The 12524-nt window shown below is 35.7% G+C and overlaps 1 protein-coding gene across 2 annotated transcripts in view; it reads right to left on the bottom strand.

Annotated features, from left to right (window-relative positions):
• APLF (aprataxin and PNKP like factor) overlaps positions 1-12524 on the bottom strand; it is an 84692-nt gene that overhangs the window by 15361 nt on the left and 56807 nt on the right. Inside the window, exon 9 of one of the 2 annotated variants that reach the window (XR_006200736.1) lies at positions 2568-2736. The exons of the other annotated variant lie outside the window; for it this stretch is intronic. The gene's annotated coding sequence lies outside the window, so the exon portion shown is untranslated. The remainder of the gene's footprint in view (positions 1-2567; positions 2737-12524) is intronic. 2 annotated transcript variants of the gene reach the window in all.

The raw sequence follows: 12524 nt of genomic DNA, 5'->3' as shown, positions 1-12524 counted from the left end.
AGCAGAAAAATGTATTATGAAACTTTGTACTCAGAAAACAAAAAAAAGATTTTCAGCTCCATGGACAGATTTTCATCTGCCTTAGAGAGAGAAATGTTTCTTTGAGGCTCTGATAATAGTTTCCACCCTCTCACAGAACTTGCTATTTTAAGACAAGTGTAAGACTGCAATGGAGGCCAGAAGCAACTAGTTGATTTGGTACTCTTCCACATTTAGAGGCCAAACTCTATCTTGAAAACAAAGAAACTATCCTCTGTGATAAGTTCAAAAGTTTCCTGTTTAGGAACTTTAGGATATATTTCCAAATATATTTTCTTCGTTGATGATAAATATAACTCTCAGAATAGACATACTTCAGGAGGAAAATGAGCCGAGAAAGAAAAGATAGTATATCACATGCAAAAGTACATACTCAAAATAAAAACAAATTTTAGACATGTTTTGTTTATGTAGCAATTTAAATGTTAAAAAAAATAAGTATTCTGAATGTTAAACTCTTAAATTCTCTTCTTCTTCAAGGTGCCCCATAATCCCAGTCCCAACCTTTATCTGCAGCTCAACCCTTCCTTCATTTCTACTCTGGGGAAGTAGTTTTTGATTCTTTGCCATTGATAGATACTTGCTCCCAGCCTTTTTGCCAAGAATATTCTAAGTATACATTACCTAAGTTAAAATCACCTCCCTCAGAAAGGCAATGCCGATAATCACTGGGACACAGCCCTAGAATATGTCTATATCTACTGTTTGGTACTCACTACATAATTTCTTATGTTGTCATCTAATTTTCAACACAAATGTGTGTGTGCATGTGTATGTTTTATCTCTATCATCCATCAAATCAGTCACTGGAAGCCACAGAGTTTTTCTTATACCTTTTAATACCTTTTATAGCACCTTCTACAAGGTGGCATTCAACGGTAATCTTAACAAATTTACCTACTAGAATATAATCAACTCTTTTCTTTGAAAAAAGTTTTTTAATTAAGCTTTTACATGAGTTCCCAAAATGATGGAATATTTTATATTTTTCTATTTTATAAGAAAAAAAGAAACTTGTTTTTGCTAGCTTTACTATTATTTCTTAAGAAAATAATTGTTGAGGGGTGCCAGGGTGGCTCAGTCAGTTGAGTGTCCGACTGTTGATTTTGGCTGTGATTATGATCTCACGGTTCATGGCTTGGAGCCCCGTTCGGGCTCTTCACTCACTTAAGGTGCAGAGCCTACTTGGGATTCTCTCTCTCTTCCTGTCTCTCTCTGCCCCTCCCCCACTGATGCGCATGTACGCACATGCTCTCTCTCTCAAAATAAATAAACTTAAAAATTATTTTAAGACAATAATTGTTGAAAAGAATGTGAAAGAATCATTTGCAATACAAATCGAAGTTTAAAATTCTAATTGGTTGGAATACAAAAAGCAGTTTCTAGCAATTTCTAAACTGGTAAGTTTTTTCAGTTCATGTTCATACTTAATTTTTTTTTAAATAAATCCTAATCGATGGATCCTGATGTTTTCAGACCTCAGTTTTGAAAGGCAGTTTTTCTACTGTAAAGATCCCAGAGAATGCCTATTCTATTAGGTTGGAAACAGTGTCAATGTGCTGAAACTGCTTTACATTCACACAAAGTTAACAATCCAAGTACTCACTGAACCTTTTTGTACAAACCTAAGCCTACAATGTGTTAGAATTTCCTGCCATTAACAATTCATATTACTTCCCCAGGAAACAATGAAAATCTAACAATCATATTAAGCAGACTCCACTGTAATCAGTTTCCTGAGATACCGACTGCTCAGCATAAGACACTTAGCTCTGGTCAATCAACTGTGCAAGGAACACAGGAACACAGAGTCACAAATGCTTAAGAAATGGATGCCATGTGTCTTCGACCTGTTCTGACCTGGCTTGTTAAACGCTGGATCACTGGCATTGCTATGAAAGGGGTTCAGGTTTCAGGATCAAAAGAGCTGATTTTGAATTTGAACTATATCTTTTACTGGTTATGTGATTCAGGACAAGTCCTATAAACCAAGCCATCATTTACTCATCTGTAAAGCAGGGATAATACTGCTTACCTCACACGGGTTTGTTCCAAGGGTTAAATATGTATATATATGTATAAACACTTGTAGGCTATTAAGCATATTCCAGGTGTCAGCTATTTTTATAGAAATAGAAATTAATGGGGCGCCTGGGTGATTATTCGACCTTTCTGGCTCAGGTCATGATCTCACAGTTTGTGAGTTCAAGCCCCACACTGAGCCCACTGCTGTGAGTGCAAAGACTGCTTTGGATCCTCTGTCTCCCTCCCTCTGCCCCTCCCCCACTCATTCTCTCTCTCTCTCTCTCTCTCTCTCTCAAAAATAAACATTTTTTAAAAATTAAAAACAAGAAATAGAAATTACTTTTGCTTTTAGATAGCCAACAATGTTTGGAAACTCTATGTGTTAGTAAAAGTAATTGACAATTAATACTAAATACCTGATTTGGCTTTCAATAATACATATTATTATGATTGAATATTTTCCCCATACTTCTCACACTTATATAATATTTTCTAACACTTACCTATGCATATCTCATTTTCAAAAATCAGTCATTTCATAACAAAGCAGAATGTCTTTTTCATACAACCCTGGGTTGAGGCTAAGTGGCAATTCTGTGCAGCTCCATGGGGACATATTGAGCATCTGAAATAACTTTCAAGAATAATGCCAAGTTCCACTAGGACTTTTTCCTAATAATGAATGGAAATACTTAGAGTTCATTCATAAAAGATTTACATGCATCTTATTCACAAATGGCATTTTCTGTAACTTAGCAGGCCTCAAAATCCTGAGGCTCTGAGTTGGTTTTTTTTCATTATTATTAATTATTAATGGTAATCTTTAATTTCTACACCTAAAACTATAGACCCATAACCACACTGGGTTTAAGGAGCTGTTATATTTTAAAATACACATTTTCGAAAAAAAATTTTGCTTTTTATGATATTGGTATTTGATACATATCGGAAGGAAGAACACTCTAGGAAGAGGAAATAGAAAATGCCTGTAAATTTGCTAAGGCCCTGAGGTAGGAAACAAGCTAGGATATCTGGAAAAACACACAGATTTGTGTAGCTCAAAGAGAATGGGTGAGAAAGAAAACAGCAGGAAATGAAGTCAGAGAAGGGCTTGTAAGCTATCATAAAGAGTTTTGTGGGAAAGTATTGGGAGATTTTGAGTACGAAAACATGACAGGACTTAATTTTAGAGAATTACTCTGGTTGCTTGGAAAATGAACTATTGGAGGTCAGGAGGAGAAACAGGGGTATCTGTTAAGAAGCTATTGCAGTAGTTCAGGTAAGAGATGATGGTGGTTATGACTCAAATAGTAGAGGTAGGGGAAGTAAGAAATGGTCACGGTCTTAATATGTTTTCAAGGCTGAAATGGCAAAAACCACTGATGGACTGAATGAGTCATGTGAAGGAAAGAGAAGCATCAAGGCTGCTTTTAGGTTTGAGGCCTAAATACTGTGTGAATGGTGAAGTCATTTACACAGGTGAACACTTGGGGAAGAGTTGTTTACTAATGATAAAAATCAACAGTTCTGTTTCAGATGTAGTAAGTTTGAATTACCAAAGTGTGAGTCTGGTGTCATTAAATTGAATTAGATCTTCTCAGGAGTAAGAACAGAATACAGAAGGGCTGCAATCAGAGAACCGAGCCCTGTGGCCCTGTGATAATTACAGGTAGGGAAAAGAAGAGACAGCAAAGAAGGTTAAGAGCAGCCAGGAATATAACTGGTCTGGCTTTATGAATATGAATAAATTGCTCTGTGTTCTGGATAACCCCACTACTGAGTGCAGGACCCCAGAATACAAATGATCCAACCTCTGTGTTTTCCATGTTTTCATGAGGAGTTGAAGCCCAGGAAAATCAAATGACATGCAAAGTTATGCCACAGAGTTAGCATAACCATCTACAACCTAAGTCTGCCGACTTAAAAACCCATTATCTCTCCACTGTATGCAATACCTAAAGATTAACTAGGCAACAGTAACAAAAACAGAATAATACTGTTTATTTTTGTTTACTTCCAAAGATTTGGTAACTTAATACCAAAAATTTTAAATGAACCTGAAGTACTATTTTACATCAGCTTCTACAATAGTGACTAGTACATCGGATGCTCAATATTTGCTCAATAAGTGATCATACTATTATTTTTGTTTTCATTACAAAATAATTTATCTTGCATTTTTGAAAGCCACCATCTATTTTAAAACCTAAAGCAAAAACATGAATCCTATGTTACCAAATATCTAAGTCTCAAAATTTAGGGAAAAAAAAGTTACCAAATACAGTCTTCATTAAACAAAAAAAGAGAGTAACCAGCATGAGATAATAGAAAGTAGCCAATTTGTTAATTGAATATCATTACAATTTACTATCTGTGCCAAAAGAACTCTGAAATTCTTATATATGTGCAATTAACACTAAACATAACAAAGGTAATCAAACTTATTATGAAAATAGATGCATATTCAAATAAAGGACCAAGAAAAACAAAGTCACAGAAGACGTTCCAGTACATTTTTTCAAGGCTACATAGATATAATTGATGTGGTTACTGCTACTTCTAAATGAAGTTTAAAAAAAAGTATAGCCATGTCTTATGTAACACTGCACAGCTAAGCAGTGTATTTAGTCTAAGATACTTTCTTCTAAGATTATATTCTTACACATGATTAATGAACTGCAAGCATCACAAACAATAACAGGTTACTCCCTCTGTGTGCAGATCCTATAAAAGTGGATAAGACACTATCAACTTTGATTATTAACTAAAAATGATTGACGGGTCTCACATGATTGATTCTGGAAATCTCAACTACCAGACAACTGAGTTTTTCCTTATTAAAACCTATTCATTTTGCTTCAAATAAAATAATAATGGATTTACACTAAACACACATTCCTAATTTTTATGAAGCAACTCCCCAAAATCAGTATCTCCTAGTTTGAAGCATACGTTTGCATACATGATCAATTAAGATAATATTGCAATAACTTGGGACACTTTTCAAAAACAGGAGATAGAATGAAATTTTAGAGCATACCTATAAATTTGGATTAGCAAATAACAAAAGATAATGAATTTACTATCAAATATACTTTTTTTTTTTTAACGTTTATTTGTTTTTGAGGGACAGAGACAGACTGTGAGTGGGGGAGGGGCAGAGAGAGAGAGAGAGAGACACAGAATCCAAAGCAGGCACCAGGCTCCAACCTGTCAGCACAGGCCCCGACGTGGGGCTTGAACTCATGAACTGTGAGATCATGACATGAGCCGAAGTCGGATGCTCAACCGACTGAACCACCCAGGCACCCCTCAAATATACTTTTTTAACAATGATTTATGCTTGTTGCAAAACACTGTGTTCTTTCAATTATAGAGATCATGTTGTAGATTCATTACAATGAGAACACTTATAGTTGATAACTAATACACTTCCTTACATCATCCCTCTTAGAAGGTATTATAATTTTAAAAATTAGAAGTAGGTCATTGGCTTCCAAAAAACAACAAGGCACCGACTTTTTCATTTGCATAATACATACCTGCCTTAAGTTTTGTAAATCTAAGTTAATGTATGTGAGTTTGACTTTACATTTTTGTACTAAACTGACTGAAGATGGACTCTATTCATTTGTGTGTGTGTGTGTGTGTGTGTGTGTGTGTGTGTGTGTACACACACACTAGGGTTAGTGCTTAATTTAACAAACGAGAACAGGAATAATGCACTGCATTAAATCCTATTACACACCAGAGGAAATGAATGTGTCAGAGGCAGACGCAGCAATCACTAGGTTATATTAGATATTAAGTATCTAATGTTCTAATTCAGACAAGTACCTTAACCTAATCAAAAACATTAAACTGAGCAAGTCTTCTGACAGACTGTAGTAAACAGCTCAAAAGGAATAAATCAGATTAAATGGGCAAGATACTTAAAACAACATCAACTAGTTCTTTTTGTGAGGTTTAAAAAAGTAGAATGTCAAACAAAATTTTAGTAATGCCTGTTGTCTAGAAAAGAGTAAAATTTAATAATTAAGTATCTTTTTAAATTATCTATTTATTAAAGTGTATTTATTTTGAGAGAGAGCGAGCAAGAGAGAGCACACCAGTGGGGAAGGGGCAGAGAGAGAGGGAGAGAGAGAGAATCCCAAGCAGGCTCTGTACTATCTAAAGCCTGATGCAGGGCCTCAACTCACGAACCATGAGCTCATGACCTGAGCCCAAATCAAAAGGCGAACACTTAACTGAGCCACCCAGGGGCCCCTATATCTTTTTTTAAACATCAACCTCTTATATAGGCTTTAGGAATCTTTATTTTTACTGTAGTATGCATTTAATATGTGATTCATACTGGTTTTTCTGTTTTACTCATGGGATAGAAATGGTTGAAAATGACATATACCCATATATGTACATTTTGGTGTTTTCATATTTGCTCTATCATGATAAAAACTTTGGCTGCAGACAACAATACTTAGAAATACAATACAATACCATATAACTTTAGGTAGCTGACATAATATTATAAGACTAATATTATTTAGTCTTATACACTAAGATTATTTAGTGTATTGTATGCAGTTGAATATCAGAAAGAGAAACTGACTTGCACACATTCAAGGAATTAGAAGGAAAAACTAGAAAGCAAAAAGAAAAAAAAAAATCAACCTAGTATTTCACTTGAGAGACTGATTGTTTTTACTTGAGGATAACTCTTATCCTGTTTTGTGAAGGCAAATTTTCAAAGATTGAAAAGCAAACAAAGATGTTTCAGCTTGTAAATTTCATCTCCCAAATGTAGGCTTATCACAGCTCTACTTTCAGAAAACATACATATATAATTTTCTAAATGTAATAATTTCTGGCTGATTTTTGTGGGTTATTTTATGATCTGTGAGACTTCAATATTTTTCTTCTGTGGCTCTAGGAAAAAATCTAGCACGCATTTACATAAAAACTTGCTTTCAAGCAAACTAAATTAGAACATTTTATCATTCTGATACAGTAGGCTTCTATTCCAGCATTGTAAAAGTAAGGAGCCCTGAGACGGTGCCGCTCCTGCCTGAGGTATCACGTCAGCAAAACAACATTTAGATAATGCTCATGTCTCTATAAATGCTCTGCTTGACCACAAACACAATATATCCAGTCTGCCAATCCCCAAATGCCATACCAACTCTGTCTGGGCTCTATACTTATTTCCTTGTTTCTTCTTACCTCAAATAAGGTTGACTAAGTGGCCCCAGCCAATCAGATATTTTCAATTTTTCTCTTCCTTGTTCTTTATTCTTTATCCTCTAAAAGCTTCCCACCTTCCAACCCATTTTGCAGTTCTCTGAATGGAGACCATCTGCTTCATGAAGTGTTAAATAAAATTTGTTTGTATTACCTAATTGTCTTCTTTAATCATTTTTAATAGCACTAAATGGTATACAGCTTAATAATGATACACTCCTGAAAATCAAGACTGTTAAAGAGTAAATTGCAAAACTAAAGTGATGTTATATTATGATAAATGACATATTTACTACATCGTGTTTTTTGCCTAATAGTAATAATGTGACCAGAAAAAGTATATAAATATATATCATGCTTCAGTAACTAGGCGTGATCCAAAAAATTTTCGTTGATCCAACAAACTTACAATTTCTTCAAAGTACCTTATCTGGAGTTTTTTTTTTTTCCAAGTCCAAAATAATACTTTGCCATTTGAATAAAACATAACCACTACTGGGGCTCCTGGGTGGCTCAACTGGTTAAGCGTTCGACTCTTGGTCTCAGCTCAGGTCTTGATCTCAGGGTTGTGAGTTCAAGTCGTGTGCTGGGTGTGGAGTCTACTTAAAACTTTAGAAAGCTATGCATTACAATGGTGGAGTCAGGCCATGCCAAGAGAAATGCTGGAGCAGAGGAGAGAAGAAAGAAACTTGGTTTTGATCTCACTGGCTTTGGAGTCTTAGGTAACTCACTTAACCTTTCTTAGTTCCCATTCCCTTATTTGTAAAATAGTAGTCAGAGTAAGCAATCAGATCTAACATTCTCCAAGAGTCTCTCTGTACTGTAATTAAAATTAACAAGGGAAAAAAAAAATCTTCAGATTTTATCTCTAAGTTAAATCAAGACACCAAGCAGCTCAACAGATGAAAAAAATACACTCTGTGAATATATAAATATATTTAGACATAGATCTGGAAGTTTCTATTAGCATATGTGGATCACTGGCATTGGAGTATTTTCTCTTGACTACTCTCTCCTCTGACCTCTCTTAAAGAGACCGATGACATGAAGGTAGCAATTTTTGACACTATTTTTGACAGTATTTGACATTTGATTATTCTTAAGAAGGTTTTGTATTTTATGTTCATTCTTCTCAAGAATAGGCACATTTGGATTTTGAGAAGACATCATCACAGGCCAATACTCTTAAGAAGTAGGAAAAAACTGACAAACTATAAAAATTATTTTTATGAGGGAACTGTGGGAACAATGAGAATTTTGGACTATTTAAATTCCACAGAGAAAAAACCCTTCCAAGGTTATCTGACAATCACTGGCTGTTTTATTCCCTAGAGGGCTTTACCAAGTCTTAGTGTGGGCTGAATAATAAGATTTGAGTCACCTGGAGGCACTCTAGTTGAGAGAAGATAAACGAGTAGAGCTTTTCATGGCCTCACAGGGTTGTCATGACACCTTGAAAACTAAAAGAACCCCAAACACAAGGCTGATTCTTTCTTTAAAAAAAAAAAAAAAAAAGAATCATTTATTCTTTAAATAATAAATAAACATTTTTTTTTTTTTTTTTTTTGAGAGACACAGAGAACAAGCTGGGGAGGGGCAGAGAGAGAAGGAGACACAGAATCTGAAGCAGCCTCTGGGCTGTCAGCACAGAGCCTGACGCAGGGCTCGAACTCACAGAGTGTGAGATCATGATCTGAGCCAAAGTCGGACGCTTAACCGAAGGAGCCACCCAGCCGCCCCAAGGCTGATTCTTCCTAAGAAACATTTTCTAAGTTCCTGGGAAGTATGAGAGGTTTAAGGTCTGTGTCTGAAACTTCAAAAAGGCAGAATGAAATCTCTAATTCATGTTGTGCTTCACAGATAAAGTCCCACTAGGGAGAAGGGATTGGCAACAAACACATAACTAGTCTCCCCTCAAGAAACATGTCAGAATTTAGGATGCATGGGGTGGTGGTAGCCTAATTGGCTAAGCGCAAAATCTCCAAAGGGAAGTTTCAGAGCTGAGAAGACAGAAACCTGCTTTTCCATCAAAAGTCTAGAAAAGTTATGCCAAAGGAACAGGGACAAACCAAAGGCAGACTGAGTTTTATTAAAATATCAACCTAGGTATTACTTATCTAAATCTCTAACTGGACAGAGATGACTAGCTCCTACCCAAACAGAGGGGGGCCCTCACTGATGAAAGATAACATGCACAAAATGCAATATCTGCAATTATGAACTTTTTGGATAGGTTTATTAGCAGACTAGACACAAAAGAAGAGAGAATTACTAAACTCTAAGACAATCAATAGCAAATATCCAATCTGAAGCACAGAAGTGTAAAAAAAAAAAAGAATGGAAATAATAAAACAATGTATAAGAGACATATGGGGCATGCTTAATTAGAGTAGAAGAATGAGACAGGACAGAGAATGGGGCAGAGTAATATCTGAGAAACTAGGTAACAGCTAAGCAATCTCCTCAAACTAACAAAGACATCAACCTTCAAAAAAGTTCAGTGAACCCCAAATAGGATAAATGTAAAAAAAAATCATATCTAGAAACACATTATTAAACTGTTGAAAGTAAAAGCAATGAAGGGAACCTGGGTGGCTCAGTCAGTAGAACATGTGACTCTCGATCAACTTTTAACAGAATCTATGGATGCAAGAGTCAATGGAACAACATCTTCAAAGTGCTGAAAGAAAACAGAACCGTCAAGTCAAATTCTACACCCAGTGAAGAGTCATCAATCAAACAATCAATCAATCAGGACATTTTCAGACCCATCAAAGCTGAAAGAATCTTCTTCCATAAGATTTTCACTAAAGAAATATGAAAAGAAGTTCCTACAACTAAGAAAATTGTCCCAGATTAAAGGATAAAACTTCAGAAATAAATGAAGACTACCCAAAATGATAAATACGTCAATAAATGGAAGTGAATGCTAATGCTTAAAACTTAAGAAAATAATAGCAATGCCTTACAAGTTGACACATGTAGAGGTGGAAATATATGACAGCAATATTTTTTCAAAAAGGGCAAAAGAGAAAGTAAATGAATTTAAATTGACTCGTAGGATTACTGTTCTCTTTGGGAAGTGGTAAAAGAACCAACTGTATAGTAGACTGTAATAAGTCAATGATGCCTATTAAAATCAAATGTAAGTAATGAAGAAAGAAAAAAAGAATATATAACTAAAAAGTTAATGGAGGAAAAAAATGGAATGAAAAACACTTGATCAATCCAAAAGAGGTCAGGAAAAGAATAAAGGAACAAGGAACATGTGGGACAAGTAGAAAACAAATAGTGAAATGATAAAATTAAACTTAAAAATATCTATAATTAGGGGCACCTGGATGGCTCAGTCAGTTAAGCGTCTGAGTCTTGATTTGGGCTCAGGTCATGATCTCACTGTTGTGTGACTGAGCCATGTGTTGGGCTCTGCCCTGGGTGAGGAGCCTGCTTGAGTCTCTGTCTCCCTCCCCCTCTGCCCCTCCCCTGTTTGCATGTTCTCTCCCTCTCAAAACACACACACACACACACACACACACACACACACACACACACACACAGCAACTGTATTCAATGTAATTGGACAAGCAATCCACTGAAAAAGCAGACTGTCAGACTGGATTAAAAATAAAACCAGTGAACCAATTATATGTCATTTGCAAGAGACAGGCTTTAAATATAAGGACAGAGGGGGGCACCTGGGTGGCACAGTTGGTTAGGTGTCCGTCTTTGGCTCAGGTCATGATCTCACAGTTCGTGAGTTCAAGCCCCGTGTTGGGCTCTGTGCTGACAGCTCAGAGCCTGGAGCCTGTTTCTGATTCTGTGTCTCCCTCTCTCTCTGCCCCTTCTCTGCACGTGCTCTGTTTCTCTCTGTCTCTCAAAAATAAATAAACATTAAAAATTTTGTAAAAAATAAAATAAAAAGTAAATAAACATAAGGACACATGTTGAAAGTAGAAGGATGACAAATGACATCACACAAACACTAAGCAATGAAAGCTGGAGTGGCTATATTATATTACACAAAATAGAAGTTCTACTTCTGGTAATGACAGAGGAGATCATATCAGACTAAACCTCCCGCAGGTAACAATTATACTGTTAAAAATATAAAAACAATAATCTTGGGGTGCCTGGGTGGTTTGGTTAATTAAGTGTCCGACTCTTAATTCAGTTCAGGTCATGATCTCAGGGTTCATGGGTTCGAGCCCCATGTCGGGCTCTGTGCTGACAGCATGGAGTCTGCTTGGAATTCTCTTTTTCCCCCTCTCTCTTCCTTTCCCTCACTTGCTCGTGCTCTCTCTCTTTCTGTCTCTCTCTCCAAAATTAAATAAATAACCTTAAAAAAAAAAAAAAAAAAAACCATAATCTTAAGCCAATGGAAAGCTACCAAAAGCAGAGGGGAGTCAATACATGGAAAAAGGGAGCAGCTTGAGTGAGTTTCCCATTTTTATGGCTTTTCCACTGAGGACAGACCACAGGTGGTACATTAATTAAAACTGACAGAATTAAGAGAAGAAGTAGACAAACCCACAATTACAGTGGAGATTCTCACATCCTTTTCTCAGTAACTGATAGAACAACTACAGAAAAAAATCAGCAAAGATAATAAATACATGAACAACACTATAACTACCTGTCCAAATTGACACTTACAGAACCTTATTCCCCCAAATCACAGCATATATAAGTGCACATAATATGTTCAACAAAAACAGACCATATGCTGAGCCAAAACCAAATTTCAATACATTATAAATTCTAAAAAATGTATGACCACAACAAAACTAAATTATAAATTAATAATAATAGTATATCAAGAGCAACCCCTAAACATTTGTAAGTATTAGACAAAGGAGACTTTATAGCAAGAAGCATTTTAGAGACTAAGAGGGACATGATATTCATAGGACCAGGCAACTTTTACAATTTTTAGAACTGATATCTGATCAAGTCTCTAGCTCTAAATACCAATTATTAGGAAATACAGGAAAACATAATAAATGACAATTTGGTAATGCAGTCAGCAAAATCCAGACAATCAGACACTCCTAAGAAAAAATGGTTAGCTTTCTTCAACAAATACATTCAAGGAAAAAAAAGGAAGAGGAACGTATTGATTAAATAACTTAAGAAACACGGCTGCCTTTCGCCATATATGGACCTTAACTAGCTCCTAAATCAAAGAAGAAAAAAAGAGAGAGAGAGAGAGAGTGAGACAGACT

Source organism: Panthera leo, chromosome A3 (genome assembly GCF_018350215.1).
Source record: "Panthera leo isolate Ple1 chromosome A3, P.leo_Ple1_pat1.1, whole genome shotgun sequence".
Lineage (NCBI taxonomy): Eukaryota > Metazoa > Chordata > Mammalia > Carnivora > Felidae > Panthera > Panthera leo.
The sequence above is the reverse complement of the archived record's forward strand: the minus strand, read 5'-3'. Positions and strand labels throughout refer to the sequence as shown.